Here is a 15,937-nt window from a genome sequence, read left to right on the forward strand (position 1 = left end):
CTCTCCTGTGGGGTGTGGGGTTGAGAGGTTTTTGATGGTGTCTCCATTCGTATTAAAATGTTGCTGGCCCCTCCCCCTCCTGACTCTGCAGTTGTCGCTACATCACCCTGCACTGCTGTGCCACTGGTAATCCCCCTGATTTCAAATAAATAGGATTGTCGGCTGAAGCTGCGTCTCCTCTTATTATCCCCCAGGTCTCCTGTCCCTCTCCATTGCGGTCATGTTTAAAGATCTGCTGTAGTCTGGCGAATGCGCAACCCCCCCACACAATAAAGCAGGCGGGGAATAGAAAAGTAGCCTAGATTTGAACTTGAGTGGTACTTATATACTACCAGACTCACACAGTCTCCCTCTGGTTCCTCTCCTGGCCTGCTCTACCCACCTGTAGGTACGTCGTATGGCTAATAGAATAGATTAAAAGACTAACACCCATCTGCTACCAACGATCCTGCGTTAGAGAGTGGGGAAGGGCCGTGCAAATGGAGTGACCCACCCATAACCTGGGGTCACATGACACACCTGAAGTGCATATGATTGCTGGGCTGATCCACTTTGCATCTGACTGCCTAAGTCTGTGTGGCTTCTGCCACCACGGATGCACCCAAGATCTGTTGGACAAGTTTTGGGTTATTTTTTTTTTCTTCAGTGGCCTTGGGGATGTTGCACACCCATTAATAAAGCAATTGTAAATCCTCTGTTAGTGAGATGATGCAATTAAGCGATGTTATTATTGTGGTGTTGCTAGGCTGGGTGACTTCGGTTGACGCCTGTGGGCCAGGGACGTGGTTATATAGAGAAATGAAGTCGTATTGTGCTTAGCGTATGCTAAAAGTTTAGTAGATTAGTTGATTATGTATCTCTGTCTAGGGGGGGAGAAAGGAAAGTGAAGTCAGTTAATATGCACATTTTGTTCCTGCCTCTCAAGCAGACTGTATGGCACACACTTGATATTCTAAAACCAGTTCGTTGGGCATTGTGACCAAGACATTATGTATTAGGTCCCTGTGGAGATGCTGTGTAGTTGGTACCTCCTGCATAACTGCTGTATGCTAGCCGTGATTCCCAGAGATAAATAAACAAGCGACTCCTGCCCTCCCGTGTGGACGTTAATAAACCTGCCGATGGCGGCGAAGACCACGGCCCTCATCCGACAGCTCATGATTTTGTCACGACTCAAAAACAAAAACGTCAATTATGTGCTGTGACTCTGTAGAGGAGGGTTTGTGAATCGCACCTCGATGATGGCGACGCTGGTTCAGGGAGCTGGTGCCGTACACCGGGCCCGGCTCTGAATTACAATAACAGTCCTCGACCTGGAGGTGTGGAGGCAAGCACATTACAGTCTGCCTTATGAGTTCACCAACCCGGAGCCTGCCGAGAAGAATTTGCATCACTCTCCTCACTTATCCGTGCCATCAATTACTGAATATTTAAGCATGGATGATTACAGGCATATTAAGAAAAAGAGCCAGTTTTAAAAAGAAGGTAAAAACCTATAAAGCAATGTTCATGCACGTGAAAAATTTAAGGGAAAGTTAACTTTTTTATGTCAGAAAACTAAAGATATGTATTTTTTTATGTCAGAAAACTAAGGTAAAAACACACACACTTGAGCTAAGCCTCTGACTTTTAACATAAGGGAAGGCTATTTATGCCAATTTGTGTTCAGGATATTTCCTCACAGTGTTCCCATTAGAGCACACCTGGCATGTTGGAACTCAGAATGCAAACCCCAATTACACTCTTGGAGTCTGCCAGTCACACGCTTGGGGCAAAAAGTCCCCATTCATGTCTTCAACTCTCAAATGAGCTCAATCAATTTGGTTTAGTCTGCTCGGGCCTTCTGTTGTGACTGTGGCTGCGTGTGATTTGCCTGCCGTCAGCCCCCACGCCTGTGGGAAAACTCGTCAGGTTCCTGTCTGCCGGTGCATTGAGAGAGTCCTCAGCTCTGACTGTGGTGTCATCTTTGCTCCGCATCTAAAGGTCGGGGTCTCGTCCGGAGAAATGCCAGCTGCCCTAGCAGTGCCTGCGTGATCGGATTCTGGACCAACAAGGAACGCTCCACCTGTTGAACTGTCAGGCCTTCCCCAGATGGCCTACTGCTAAATTGAAGTGGTCAGACATCGTGGCACTTGTGCAAGCAATTCTGTAGGGACAGAGCTCAAAGAGCTCTAGTTTAATCGGAAACGGTTGCCTTAGCAATCATATTTAATTCATCGCACCTATTACCATGGTGACGCTGGACAACATTATAACAGTTATGCTACTGAGAGACATGATCAGTGTTGGCAAAGTGGAAATATTTTCCAGTTCAAATGAAATACGTCACGTGAAAGACGAACCATTTTGCAGCGTTGATGGAGCAGTGATCAGATGCCAAGCAGACGCTGTTTAGCACCTTTTGCTAGCAGCACAGCTGATAGCGTTTTCAGCGCGTCTTCAGTCTGTTACCACCTGTAACTTAATTGTTTGCCAGACATCCTTCACACCTTCTTCTAAAGCTCTCACTAGGAGGAGACGTGGAGAAGGGTCCGCGCTGAGGATGGGTATCGTGTATTGTCACAGCACGAGCTCTTTGAGCAAAGCACAAACCACAGGAGCTGCACCTTGGCAATGACATAAACCAGACTTTTCTTTGACCCACAAACAATGGGAGGTCTCTTCGAGAATTTAGTTTTATTCTTTACCCACTGAGCTCATCTGTAATGTGTTAAATGCCTTAGAAGGTGGATTTAAGTTCTCATTCCCCTTCTTCTCTATCAAGAAAGGACACGTTGTGTTTTTGTAGCTCCACCACCGCGCTGGTGAGTGTGAGTTTTTAAAATGCGGATGTGTCGGTTTGCACCGCACTGGAGAGAGAAAGAGAGAGAGACTGAGCTCTGTCTGGTGTGCAGCAGATCTGGGCAGACGCTTCATATGGACGCGTGACCTTCTACGTTACCTCGTGTGATGTTCATCAGCATGTTCATGTGTGTATAGATTGCCCTTTGCTGGGACTCCATAGGCGTCTGCAGAAGCAGTGATGACACCTCAAATTGGTTCCTCCTAATGATAGTCCCGACTGCTAATATGTGCTCATGGATGAAATAGGGTCTTCTCAGAGGTGTTGAGGAGTGCTGAAGTCAGCTGTGATAAATGTGGGGGTAAGGAACATTACCCCTGCAAAACAAATTGCATTTAGATTAGGACCTGCAGTATGATGAATTAAATCCAGACCAATGCAGAGTTTCAGAGGAGGAGTCTCCATATATTATGTTCCTGTGCTGTGTGCGACGGCTCGGAGAGCAGAAGGTGGGTTTGGTCAAGCACTTTGGGTCTTCTGCTGGCTGACGATCATGTTGATTGAACAGGACACGAGACGCAACAATGCAAGCGCTTGCGAAAATGTCGTAGGATGAAGGATGCGGTCACCGAAGGGACGAGCTTTTGAAGCGTTTTAATTCTTGGGAATTATTCTTAGAGATTATTCTTGGAGATTATACTTGGGGATTGTCTTTGTGTGAACAGTGAGGGCCACAAAGGCTTGGTTTCTCTTTGGAATAAGCTGCTTTATATTTCTTAGAGATAAGTGCTTTGATCAGGACAAAGTTGAATGACTGGACCCATTGTGTAGATCGTAAAACGATCACCACCATGCGTGCAACAAATGGAAATAAACGGGAGCCGGAGGGGAGATGGTCCTGTCAGAATCCCACAGGTCCACCAGCTGAAGAGGAACAGTCATGTGCACGTAATCTCAAATTACAGATCCCCTCAACATCCTGGAGTGATAAATTAGTTTGATTAAACAGCTTGATTTCTTGCCCTAGAGATTAAAATGCAAGCACTCTGATTAAGTTTTTATTAAGACTTACTAAATCCTGCAAACAGCCCCAGGTCTGCCTTATTGTATATTTCGTCATCATTGTTTATCAGTCATACCCATCTGAGCAGTAAAATTGCATCAGTTTTTATTTTTGTGCGTGTAGTGCCATAACTGTTAAAGAAGACAGTGTCCACATTGCAGCTACATATATCATGGTGGTTTATTCAATTGTGTTCCTTAATGGTTAGTACAGGCCTGCTGCAGTAATCAGGAGAGGTTCCTCTGGGAATGTGTTCCCATTAACCCTGTAATTAGGCTTCCGTACAACTAATCCTCACGGCGACACATCCCGCTTCTCTCCAAACCCTTTTATTTCTCCTAGACACGGCCACCTATACATCCTGGCAGAGGAGATGTGCCCGTCGCATCCAGCAATTTCCTGGGTACGTTCCAGTAAACGAATCAGGCCCACTTACACTTTATAGCACACCGAAATCACGAGGGTTATTCTCACCACGCTGTTCCATACGGATTCACACTTAGTGACTCACCGTTTCAGCGGTGGGCTTGAACGTCGCTGTGGCTGGTCCTCCTGGTTGATTCGGTTTTGGCATTTGACTCAACAAGTGCTGGTGACACTGTTGTGCCTGTCCGCTCATTCTGATGCAGTAGTAATCAGAAAAGATAATTACAAGAGGTAGACGTACTGCGTGAGGGTTTCGGTTGAGGCGACGTATAAGGCGATGTATTACAGGAGGCAGGAAATTCAGTGACAGGTCTGAATAATTAGCTGCGCTATTAATATACAGACTAGCAGACTCGTCTGTAACACGCAGTGAGTTTAATGACATGTAATGATGTTACCCCTTGACAAATGCTCGTTAACAGTCAACGATGCAGTTTGTACCCAAATGGAGGATTTCTGTCACGCTCACAATGAACTCCTTACTGAGTTTAAGGACATGTCAATTGTCATAAACTACCGCCATCATTAAAACCTAGTGCCTGACTGACTGAACCTATTGTATCATGTCTAATTGCACTTATATACATACTATATTTCTGGGTATTACCTCTGATACTCCAGAAAGCAAAGTAACTGGAAAATGCTAAACTGTTGAACTAATGAAAAGATGAGGAGAATGAAGAACACGTAATTCCAAGTCCCTCTTTAAGTTCCAAATCTAACTTCTGGGATGGCCGTTTGGTCCTTTTTTCCGAAGCCAGGCCGAACTTTTGTTTGTTTGGCCATTTGATAAAATCTTTAAGCCGATCTGCCACACATTATTAATAGGATGTTAGTCTGTACTTACAAATAACCACCAGTGTGTGATGAATCACTTGTGAGGAAAGAGTCTTTTCTGCCTCTTATCTGTGTTTGTTGTATTAATGATTGCGGAAACCTATGCAGCATCTGTGAGAACACCCACCACAAACAGACACGTAGAAATGGACAAAAAAAGACCTGTAAACACTGGGGTTTATTGGAGCAAAATGGTGACACTCTCTCTTCGTTTGGTACAAAGCCATCAAGCTGAATTTAGGACTTGATAACCACCAACACAATGTCATTGATAAAGATTCATATGTAAGATAGGAAGAAGAGGAACACATCTTTTAACCTATTGATTATTGCATAACATAATAATCAATAGGTTAAAAGATTTGTTCCTTTTTTGGCTTTGAGCTGTTGTTTACCTTTGAGCTGTTGTTTACTTTTGAGCTGTTGTTTACCTTTTAGCTGTTGTTTACTGAAGTTATCCCAGGCCTGTCACACTGATTGCAGCTGCCTGTCATGCATTCGTGCTGTGACTTTTGACCTCTTTTTCATTTATCCTGTGCTTAGAACCACTAACATGCTAATGACATTTTACATGATAACACTGATTAATATTTGAATAACAGTGAAATCCCACTAACAGTTAAGACATTTAACACTCATGTTTGCTGAGTTTGCTGATGAGATTTCTGTCTCTGGAAACTGTAATCCTGTATTTGGTCTGTGGATATAATGAGCCGCTAGGCTACACGGTGAACTGCCATGAAGTAAGATAATAGCTTCACTTTTTCACTAGGGAACCTGTCACCATCACCAGAAACACACAAAGCTGGTGATTCAAAATTAGTTCACTGTGACCAGAGGTGAAGAAGGCAAACTGTGGCTAAAGTGATGAAATTGGGTCTGGGGAAATGGGCATTTTAACATTAATTTGTGGAAAACTGGTCGTTAAAATGAATGTTCGACCATGTCTCTGGGACTTTCTTCACAATTCCTGCAGGTCATCTCCATTGTGACCTGTTAAGTGTCCCATGGCTGTCTGGAGAGACCCACACTGCTGCTAAAGTGTAGAGGGCATTGCTTTTCACAGACACACTAGAAATTCAAGATTTAGATAAAATACTACCTGTGCCTATTACACAGATTCAGATTCCACATTTACCACAGATGACAGATATATCCCAACCAAGATTTCATCTCAAGTGTCAGGACCGGGCCAGGACCTATAATAGCCCATTAGTAACCAGAACATTTGCATAATTTGCAGTTTAAACGAAAGGCGCATAACATAGTGAAGGGCTGAGAAGGAGCCCCTCCCCCTTCTGAGGTGAGGCTCCGCCCACTCGAGATACTACAGATGATGACAATGATGCATTGCCTTGACTCCCATCCCAGGTGTGGGGTGACCATGTGGAAGGGTCTCTCAGAACGTCCCTCCAGCCACAGTCCTAGTTGTCCCACTGTGCCTGCCGTAGTCAGATACAAGGAAATGAGAATCAGCATTTTTAACAGCTATTTTAAGCCATGTCTGATATGTGTTCAAGGCACAAGTCCTTGCACGCTTGACCGAGGAAATTCTAAATGTTTTTTTTTTCTTTCTTTCTTTCTTCTGTATGACAGTATTAATTATTTCTAAATACAGTGTTTACACTGGGCATCACGGGAATTATTATGTCTCGGATCACTGGAATTATCTCATCTCATATCAGAAATGCGAAACTATTTTTAACCTTGCCCTGGTAACACCAATAATCACTAGGTTAGAAACCCACGTGTTCGATAATAGTAGGTCCAGAATGCACCGTGTAAGAAGGGAGAGGTTTATTTGTGTCAATAGCAGGAAGGAGGTGTCCTTCAAACAGAAGATGAAGGAGAACGCAGTGACTCAGAGTTCCCTGCCATCACAGTCATCGGCTGCAATATTTGGCCAGAGGCTACAGTTAGCGTTAGCAGCAATTATGTTTGCTTTGCAAGCGCTGCAGAAATGGTCTTCTGTCCACCAGCAGACACATAATATATGTTTTAATAATAATATTACAGGGAAGAGGGGGGGAGATGTGCATTTAAGAAAAAATAATATGCTTTAGATCACATGAAGATTAGACTTTTATTTTAGGGTTACTGGAGACGTTTGTTAATTATGTTAATCTATTTATTTAAGATGCCACCTGTAATGCTAATGCATCTGAACTGTGCGTAAATGGGTGAAACTTGATAACTGAAGTATGCGTTTAAGTAACCTTATAATGCCAAATGTGAATTTTGATAGTGGACTTGAACTTGCTCAAAAGACTTACTGTGATGTTTGAAAAGGGTAACAGATTATAGTCCTCTTCTGCCAGAGCTAGGCAGGTGGTAGCTATTGATTATGAGAGATTTGGGTTATAGGGGGCAAATGATCAAACCATAATGGTTTGACATGATCTCTTGTGAAACATAATGTCTATGTGAAAGACCTTGCATTATAAATTTTCACACAAAAAGAGGTGGAGATAGCGAATTACGCTCCACCTGTGAGCGCATAGTTTTCCCGTATAACTGTGGACACGCATTTTGTTAATGGGAGGTGTTCACAGTGTCCCCTTTGAGGTTCACACTGACCTTTGTGCACCAATGTGACAAGAATCATGCTCAACACCTAGTTGTTTGAGCAGAGGGCAAAGCACTGTGCGCTGTTGTGTATTTCGAGTAGCCTCTCCTTATCTGCAGGAATCTTCCCCACACGGCCTTGGTGAGACGCTCCTCCCCTTGAACCTCTTAACTGAGTAGAGGGCACAGCCAGAGCCTATGGAGAGGTAACTTATGAGGACAACTTTATGGCAGCCTAGCCTACAAATAAGGTCTGTCAACAAAGGCGAGCTCTGACCCACGCTCTGAAGCTTCGTCTCCCTTTGCAGGTGAGGCGCGCTGGGTGAGAATTCTTCCGTAATAACTCCCAGTGGCCCCATGGTGTGGGAGTGATAGACTACAGGAGGACCTTGCTAGTGAGGGTAGAGCTTTAAATCAGCGTGCCATGCTTTCTGTGGCAGGAGACTGCTTTAATATTGCTGCGGTATCTCTACTCCCCCCCACGCGCCTCCCCACGCCTCCCCGCGGGGAAAAAGGGGGCTCTCAAGATCTTCTTCGGCTATAATTCGAAACGTGTTGACCCGGTTGGTGCCCTGCAGCAAGCCAAGAGCGGATTGGCTTTAATGTTCCGGAAAGGCCCAGCAGCTAGGCTGCGGTGCCGAGATACGGCCCTGACTCTGACACCTCGATTTGAAAGGCACCTTCAGAGACCTTGATGGCTCTATTGAGGTGCTTTAAGGGGCGCAGACAGCAGACCGGCTGCCAAGCGCCGCCCGTTCACCCCTGTCAGGGTCGCTTATGCCTCCCGACGTCCTTCCCGCTTTCGCTTGGCTCCCTGTCAAAACAAAGTTGTGTCAGGGCCGCGGACGGCGGCCGCGTGGGGAGAGGGATGGGATTTGGCTCAAGTGGATCGTCTGCCAGCTCTTTAGAGGGAATTTCAAATGAGCCCAGGAAACGGAGGGATTTGTCTCTCTATCTCTCCTCTCTGGTGCGTCTGTGTGCCATTATGAGCAGGTCCCGACTGTATAATGATGAAAAGGAAAAAAATAATAAAGCAAAACAACCCCCCCACCCCCCCAAAAAAAAAACCCAGTAGGCAGATCTAAACACTGTAAGAAGGACTGTGATTTTCGGGGTTGTAATGTGGCCATTACTCTGATAGTATCATTATATAGAGTGTCTGAGAACAAAGGATAAAAGAGGCTTTGAGGGTGATGTCATCTGTTCTCTCTTCCGTGATCATTTCAAGAAGTGTGCCGCCTACTTGTGTCATGATAATCCGAGCTTCCCTACGCTGCCTTTCTATTCCGTTTAATTCAGGTCAGGCCGAGAGGAACTGTTCTACGCGGATAACGCGGCACGTAAAATTCTGTGTCTTTGATTGTTCCAAGTTCTGTTGAGTGCAGTTGGGGCTCAGGAAAGTGACCGTCGTGCGGGAAGATTGTTATCCTCCGAGCAGTTTCATTCATGTTTAGGCGAGTGTGGGAGTGTTGGGGGAGGAGTTATCACATCTCTCATGGCAGTTCTACAACTCCAAATATCCTACGTGAAACGTTCTTCTATATTTTTGTCAAACAGCTACCGTTGACTAGCACGACCTTCACGTCCCGTACACACGCACTGGTACTTTATCATACTTTAATCAACAGCACATTTCACAAGTGGGTTTTTTTTTTTGCTTACAGCAGCACACGTATTTGTGGCACATCTCAAATGTAGTCATGAGTTTTGTTTTTACATGCTTTATGGTTCTGTGCACAAATGGCAAGTGACAACGCAGGGGAACAAATCATGATTACATCACACCAATCATCTTTGACACCCACATGTTTGAATTGTTATTATATTAAACAGTCTGAGAGTCACTTAGAAGAAAACATTGCTATGTTGCTCTCGTGCCTGGTGAATTCGGTGTCCATGAGGTTTTATAAATAACAGTGACTCTCTTACAGCTGGCTAGCAAAACAAAAACGACTCCACAGTAAGATTCACTTCGTTCTGTTTTGGAGTGCATGCCAACCTCCTTCTCCAGAGCAGATGGCTATAAAAATGCACATATAAAGAGGGGAAAATCTTGCAAACGGCCATTCATGCTGCGATGATGTATCTCTCCAGAGCCCAAACGAGAGGTTTAATGGAGTCAGAAGGTCTGGAGGTAGTGCAGCTGTGTGAAACAAAAGTACACATAGTGCTATGAGTGGAGACGACCACTCTTCAAAAAATCATCTGGGTCCTGGAACGTGATGGGTTGTCCCGTCCTTCTGTTCTTCCTCCTCATGTCCAACACCAGTCTTTCCGAAGACCCATTCACTTCCCGAACTGTCATCATTCAGCTCCCAAATCGATTCCTTTTGCTGACACGTAGTGGTGTGTGTGTGTGTGTGTATGTGTAAGGCATTTCTTATTTTGTGGTCTTGGGAGTTAGTGAGCGCCTCAAATCTAAAGGAACGCCGAACTGAGCGGACTGCACATGCGTACACACTGTGTGACTGACACAACCGTAATATTCTTCCGTGCAAGCAGACGTGTGGCGTGAATGGTGAAATATAGTGAAACAGTGCCACTCTGTTATTGCCAACTTCTCCTTGTTACATGAGTCTATCCACCTGGGAGTGTAAAGGCTAACTGAAGTTTCCCCTGCGGTGGCTACAGGACGAGGTGCTGCTGTATGGTAGCTCTCCATGTCTGATCTGGAGGATCATGGAGACCTCATGGCCCCATGGTCATGGGTACGGCTCAGCCAAACTCACATCACAGATTCGCTTATGAAGATTACAGTATTAAAACGCTGTAGGATTCAAAATATAGATCTATATTTGGGTCTCGGGTCATCTATGGAAATGCTAGGGTAGGCCATAATGCAAATGTGGTGTTAAGTGCTGGCGTGAACCTTTGAAGCCATCGATCTTTCCAAGGACAGTCATGCCATGTGCCACGGCCAACGTGCTCAGTCTGAAGGCCCACCGTGCCGACCCATCCTGGCTCTCTCGAATGCTGTTTTCAAGCGTAGCAAGAAGCTACATGCCCAGTGCTGTGGGGGGGAGAGGGGGGGGGTTTCATTGTCTTTGTATGCTGGCTGGTGTGAACTGGCAACCCTGAGCGTTCACCACGGTGAGACTGGGTGAGCATGCACACTGACATTTTCACACAAGCAATGTGAGCAGGTGGATGTGTGCAGGTGTGAAAACTCGCAGCCTGGGGTTACCTGAGGTCGCTGAGTTAACTCTTTTGATCAGAAAAAAAAGAAAGTTTCTAGACTTTAGAACACAAAACATATATCTCCCAAGTTTTGGTTCAAGAGCAGAGATTAATCTGGTAAAATCTGGTAAAAAAAAAAAAAAAAACAGATTACCCCTGTGGTGCAAAGTGCGAAGATGCCAAGAATTCTGCACTACAAGAAGAATTTGTTACACGGATTCAAGCTGTTTTAGCCACACCGAAAGAGCACAGGTATTTAAAGGGCCTATTAATCTCAGTGCATACTCAACCTTGTGCTGAATGTTGTATGAATAAACCACAAAATGGAGGTCAATAGCAGACTCAGGTGTCTACATTCAGGGCCGTGAGAGTTCACCTTGGTTCACACTCTCGCCGGCTTCAGCCTGTCAATAAATGTCCCAGTTCCACAGGAGGAGCAGCTGGACAGTTAATCAAAAGTGATGACAGTATCGATGACGGCCCGGCAGGAGGACAGACATCACCTGCTTACAAGCAGCTGGAGGAAAGAGGGGCTCTCCCTTCTCCATAACAGCATTATTACACTAATAAGGGTCACGGATGGCTGGGTAAGTAACTTTAAGCTTGAAATGACTGATTTCCTGGGCCAGGACTACTTTAAGGATAAAAGAATCTTCATGGATAATTTAGTGTTAGACTAAACAATCAGGATCCTGAAACGTATTTATCTTTGGGTGGCTGAAAGAGTCTTTAATTGGTTCTACGGTTCTACTAAGAATGAGTTGTCTAAACAAACCAACAATGTACAAACAATGAAAGAACAAATACAATTATTCAGATTCTCAGGTCCAAATCTCCATGTGAGTTGTTCAGTACTGCTGGGTGAAACGATTCTATAGAATATAGGAACCTGCACTGAGAGGTAAAGATGTTGTGAATTTTGTTCCTACTAAAATATAATACAAAAGTATTGCTTTTAGTACTATTAACATTAAGCTCTTCACTGGTGTTACAATGAGGTGCCCAGTGATGCAGGGGTGCCAGACGTGAGTTATACATCCTGTTTGAAAGCTGAACCTGCTAATTAGCCACTGCTTTATAAGCATGAGCAATGTGTTCAAAGTGGAAGAGTCACGCGTGTCATCGTTCTGTGGCTCCATCACGCTTGCCGACAAAAGGACCCGACAGAGGCCGAGCAAACCTTCGCCTCCAACGTGTCCGCAGTTACTTAACATGCACTGCCACAGTGATTTGTTTCCCATCCCGCACGCTAATTACCGAGGTCGGGAGCCGGGCGCTAACTTGATCGAATCCATTTCGCCCGGCGATCAGCAGCCCTAAATGGTTAATCATCTCGTGACATCCGACAAATGCCCCCGAGGCATTCAAAAATGTGTGGCACTTCATCGCCTGAGCAGTTCAATACGTGACACGTCAAGCACTCTGCAGGGCTAAGCATATCGAGTACAACCCGTCTGAGATGGATGTACTGGCCCGGCCAATGAATAATGCATCCACCGAGCTCGGGATTATGCTAGCCGCAGTCTGAAACAATGACATCACATGCACGCCCACAGTCCTCCCTCGGGGCCGGTGAGCTGTGGTTATTAGCTGCCTTCTGGCCCGCCGAGATTACTTTATGACATCACGCCACCTCATCTGTGCACACAGAATCTCTGACAGCTTATTTGGACCAGTTAAAGCTGAGTACGATCACACCGTGTTACCGGTTCATTGCAACACCTTCACACGCTTTGTGTGCTTCATGGCAATAAATAAGTGGCATAATGGGAGACGATTTTAGAGGGACCACTAAACTGATGCAAGAAATTTTACTTCACGAGTCCAAAGCTCCTTGGACCAGTGGTGTGCTGGGAATAAATGATGCTGTAACTCATCTGTGCTTTAATTAAGATTTGTAGGCCCTCATTTTCCCAGGTACAACTCCTGTCCACATTCCTTAATTAGCACGACAAAGGCATCTTCCTTTACGGTTTTGCACGATCACGTCTGACACCGCCGTCACCATGAAGACAAATAGACACTTCAGTGAGATTGATGGCACATGTAAATGTTTTATATATGACAGGAGTACTCGACGGTGATGCACCAAAGCTCAGGATGGACCTTGATGAGCTGACTTGCCATCGCCGCCACCGCACGACAGGGCTTGATTAAATGTCGGCGGTGCGGTCCCCTGCCAGGACAGGCAGCTTGTGGGGGGAGCATGGCACTAGCTGTCATGGGCACAGAGACGAGAGCACACACTCTCACCCGTGACACAGCATGCTCCACAAGACTCCACAAGAAAGCCTCTTGTACCACAGTGATGTTTTATTTATATTCCCACGTTTTCTCCACCTTTAATTTCAGCAGCTCTCAAGGCAGGAGTGAGTCTCTTGCTTTATTGCCCAACAGTGCCAACACTCAGTGAGTTTGAAGGCCAACGCAAATACAGTTTGACAACAGATGGGCTGACGGGTCTTGCAGTTTAAAAACAACCATCATCCGTGTGACAAAGTCAGTGTCTCTCAAGCCAGTTTGGAATATTTGAGGAACAGTATTTTTACACACACACACACACACACACACACACACACACACACACACACACACACACACACATACACACACACACACACACACACACGCACACACACGCCGAAGAGCAATGGCTTTATGGCATATTCTCTAGGTATTATTTAAACCCTGAAAACCTAAACCAAGCACAGTTAGGATACTCTATTCATTACCTTAGCAAATTCAAATGTTTTAACGCTAAAAGACTTTTCTAGCTATTTGTATCAATGTCAATAGTGGAGAGGAAATTGTTCTACCTTATGTTGAAAATTCATTGCTGCCTAAATTCTTCAGTGTTTCATATTCTACAATAACTAAATCTTAAAGCACTCCACTTTAGTGCAGAGTGGTTTAGATAAGGGTTAATGACTTTAGTAGGACGGTCCGTGTCACCAGCCGTGTGTCACCACCACCCGTGTTGTATTATTTAATTCCAGCTTCTCTCAGGGCCTCTGCGTGGGGTTTCTTCAAGACACTCTGCAATCCAGTCAGGTTCTTATGGCAAATCATAAATCATGCACACCCATAATACAGCAGGCTGCAAAATATTTTGCTGCAAATGGTGAAATTGAAGCAGATATCAGACCTCCATTCCGTTATGTCGAATTCTCTGAGCAGAGATCTTCCTCCAAGGTCAAAGCCCTCAAGCCCATCTGACGCAATGCCCGACCCAATAAGCGGCAGGCCTGTTTAGTAAGACGAACCCAAACGCTTGTCAGCCTGTCTGCCCTTTCCTCCCCGTTCGCCCCTGCCGGTAAATCGACTCAATAAACGTCGAAGGATCGACGCCCTCTTATTACCCTTTTCTCTCGCGCGCCCGGCTCGCGCTGCTCGGTCTCCGCCGCCCAGGCTCCAACTAACCAGTCTTACGGAAGCCGGCATGGCACAGACGCGTTGGCGCACCGCTAACGACGGGACGACGGGACAACGCAGATCTGGGCTTCTGTCGCTTCCGAAACAACCCCTCTCCTCTTCTTCATCTTCCTCCTTTCCCTTACACTTTTTTTTTCAGTCTTCGGGACCAGAGCACCGCATGTGATACGTTAAAACAAAGCAAGCAAACAAGCCACAGATTTATCTGGATAACTAGTAAGTGCTCTATCAAATTAATTACCTCTACTGAGAAACAGAGCGGAGGAAAATAAACGAAAAGGCCAAGATGTCCCAGGGCGCAGGTTTAATCTTCCCTGTCCTGGACCGGATACTATCATGTAGAATCAGTGCCCCGGGGAGGCTCGGTATCACGGAAGATCTACGGCCATGTGAAACCTACAACAACAGGCCGTTAAAAAAGGCCAGCAAAAAAAAAAACATATTCAAAATCAGTGCATCGTTTAACTGACCAGTTTGGAGCAAAGCGAGCGTGTGTCAGGAGCGTTTATTCGGTTAACACTTTAATTTGCTATCTTTCCTTCTTGTTGGTCTTTATTCTGTGTGCATGTTTTTCTCAACATCTATTAAATTATTGTTGCTGTTGCAGGAATTACTTCTCCCTGCACCATTCAACTAATACTGCTTATTGTACAAATATATCCAAGCAATTTCCGAGAGTATGAACTTTCACAATGTGACATGTATTCTCTATTATCTTATTTATTTTATTTCATAGCAATTATGTTGCACCTTCTATGAAAACAGAAACCATTTTCATTATATTTTCTCTCTGTTGGCTGTTATCTGGTCTTCTGCACTGAAACGCAGGTCAGCAATTGTTTTTTCGGCTTGGGCTTTCAAAAGTGCTGGAACTACAGAAAGACGTTCCCCATATGTTTTATAGACGCCATTGTCAAACCTTGAACAATACAGGAAGCTTCATCAGGGTTAAATATATATTTGCAGTGAATGTCTTTATTTTTCATGTCACGAAATGTCAGCTGTACGCATTTATTATCACAGCACGGTGTGACAGAAGTACAAACTTTACGTGATTGCCATTACGAACAATACATTTTGTTTGATTGACCAAAACACGCATATTACTACTGAACGCCTGACGCAAAAACAGCTTGTTGAGGAAATATTAATACTTTCAAAGTATAACTTCAAAAACTGGACAGAATCAGCGATTCACAAATTGATGGGGACATGTCCCTGTAGTCCCCAACGTGCCTTTTGTTGTAATCATCCCACTAACCAGAATAAGTTTGCCAGTAACGTGGATTTGACCACAAATTGCTGGATTTTCCTAATTTGACAAAAAGGTTCAGTGGACATGGAAAAATAAAGGGTTATGAAGGTATAAGGTTTTTGTTTGATTTTACATTATTGCATTAACGCAGATTAATTAACATCTATGTGAGGGACAAACTTAACAAATTTTAATGAGCATCCCACAATTTGCAACTTTTGCCGTGACCTCCAGTGTATTAGCAGTGTTTCTGTTTTAATTTATGTTTGATTAATATCTTGTTCTGATTCATTTTGCTCTTCTGACTTTATTGCTAACCTGCTAAAATGGGTGTTTTCTGGAAAAAACAAAGGAGGAAGAAGAAGTGGTTCTTTCTGGTCTATATCCTGAATAAGTTGCT

This window comes from Brachyhypopomus gauderio, chromosome 7 (assembly GCF_052324685.1).
Source record: "Brachyhypopomus gauderio isolate BG-103 chromosome 7, BGAUD_0.2, whole genome shotgun sequence".
Lineage (NCBI taxonomy): Eukaryota > Metazoa > Chordata > Actinopteri > Gymnotiformes > Hypopomidae > Brachyhypopomus > Brachyhypopomus gauderio.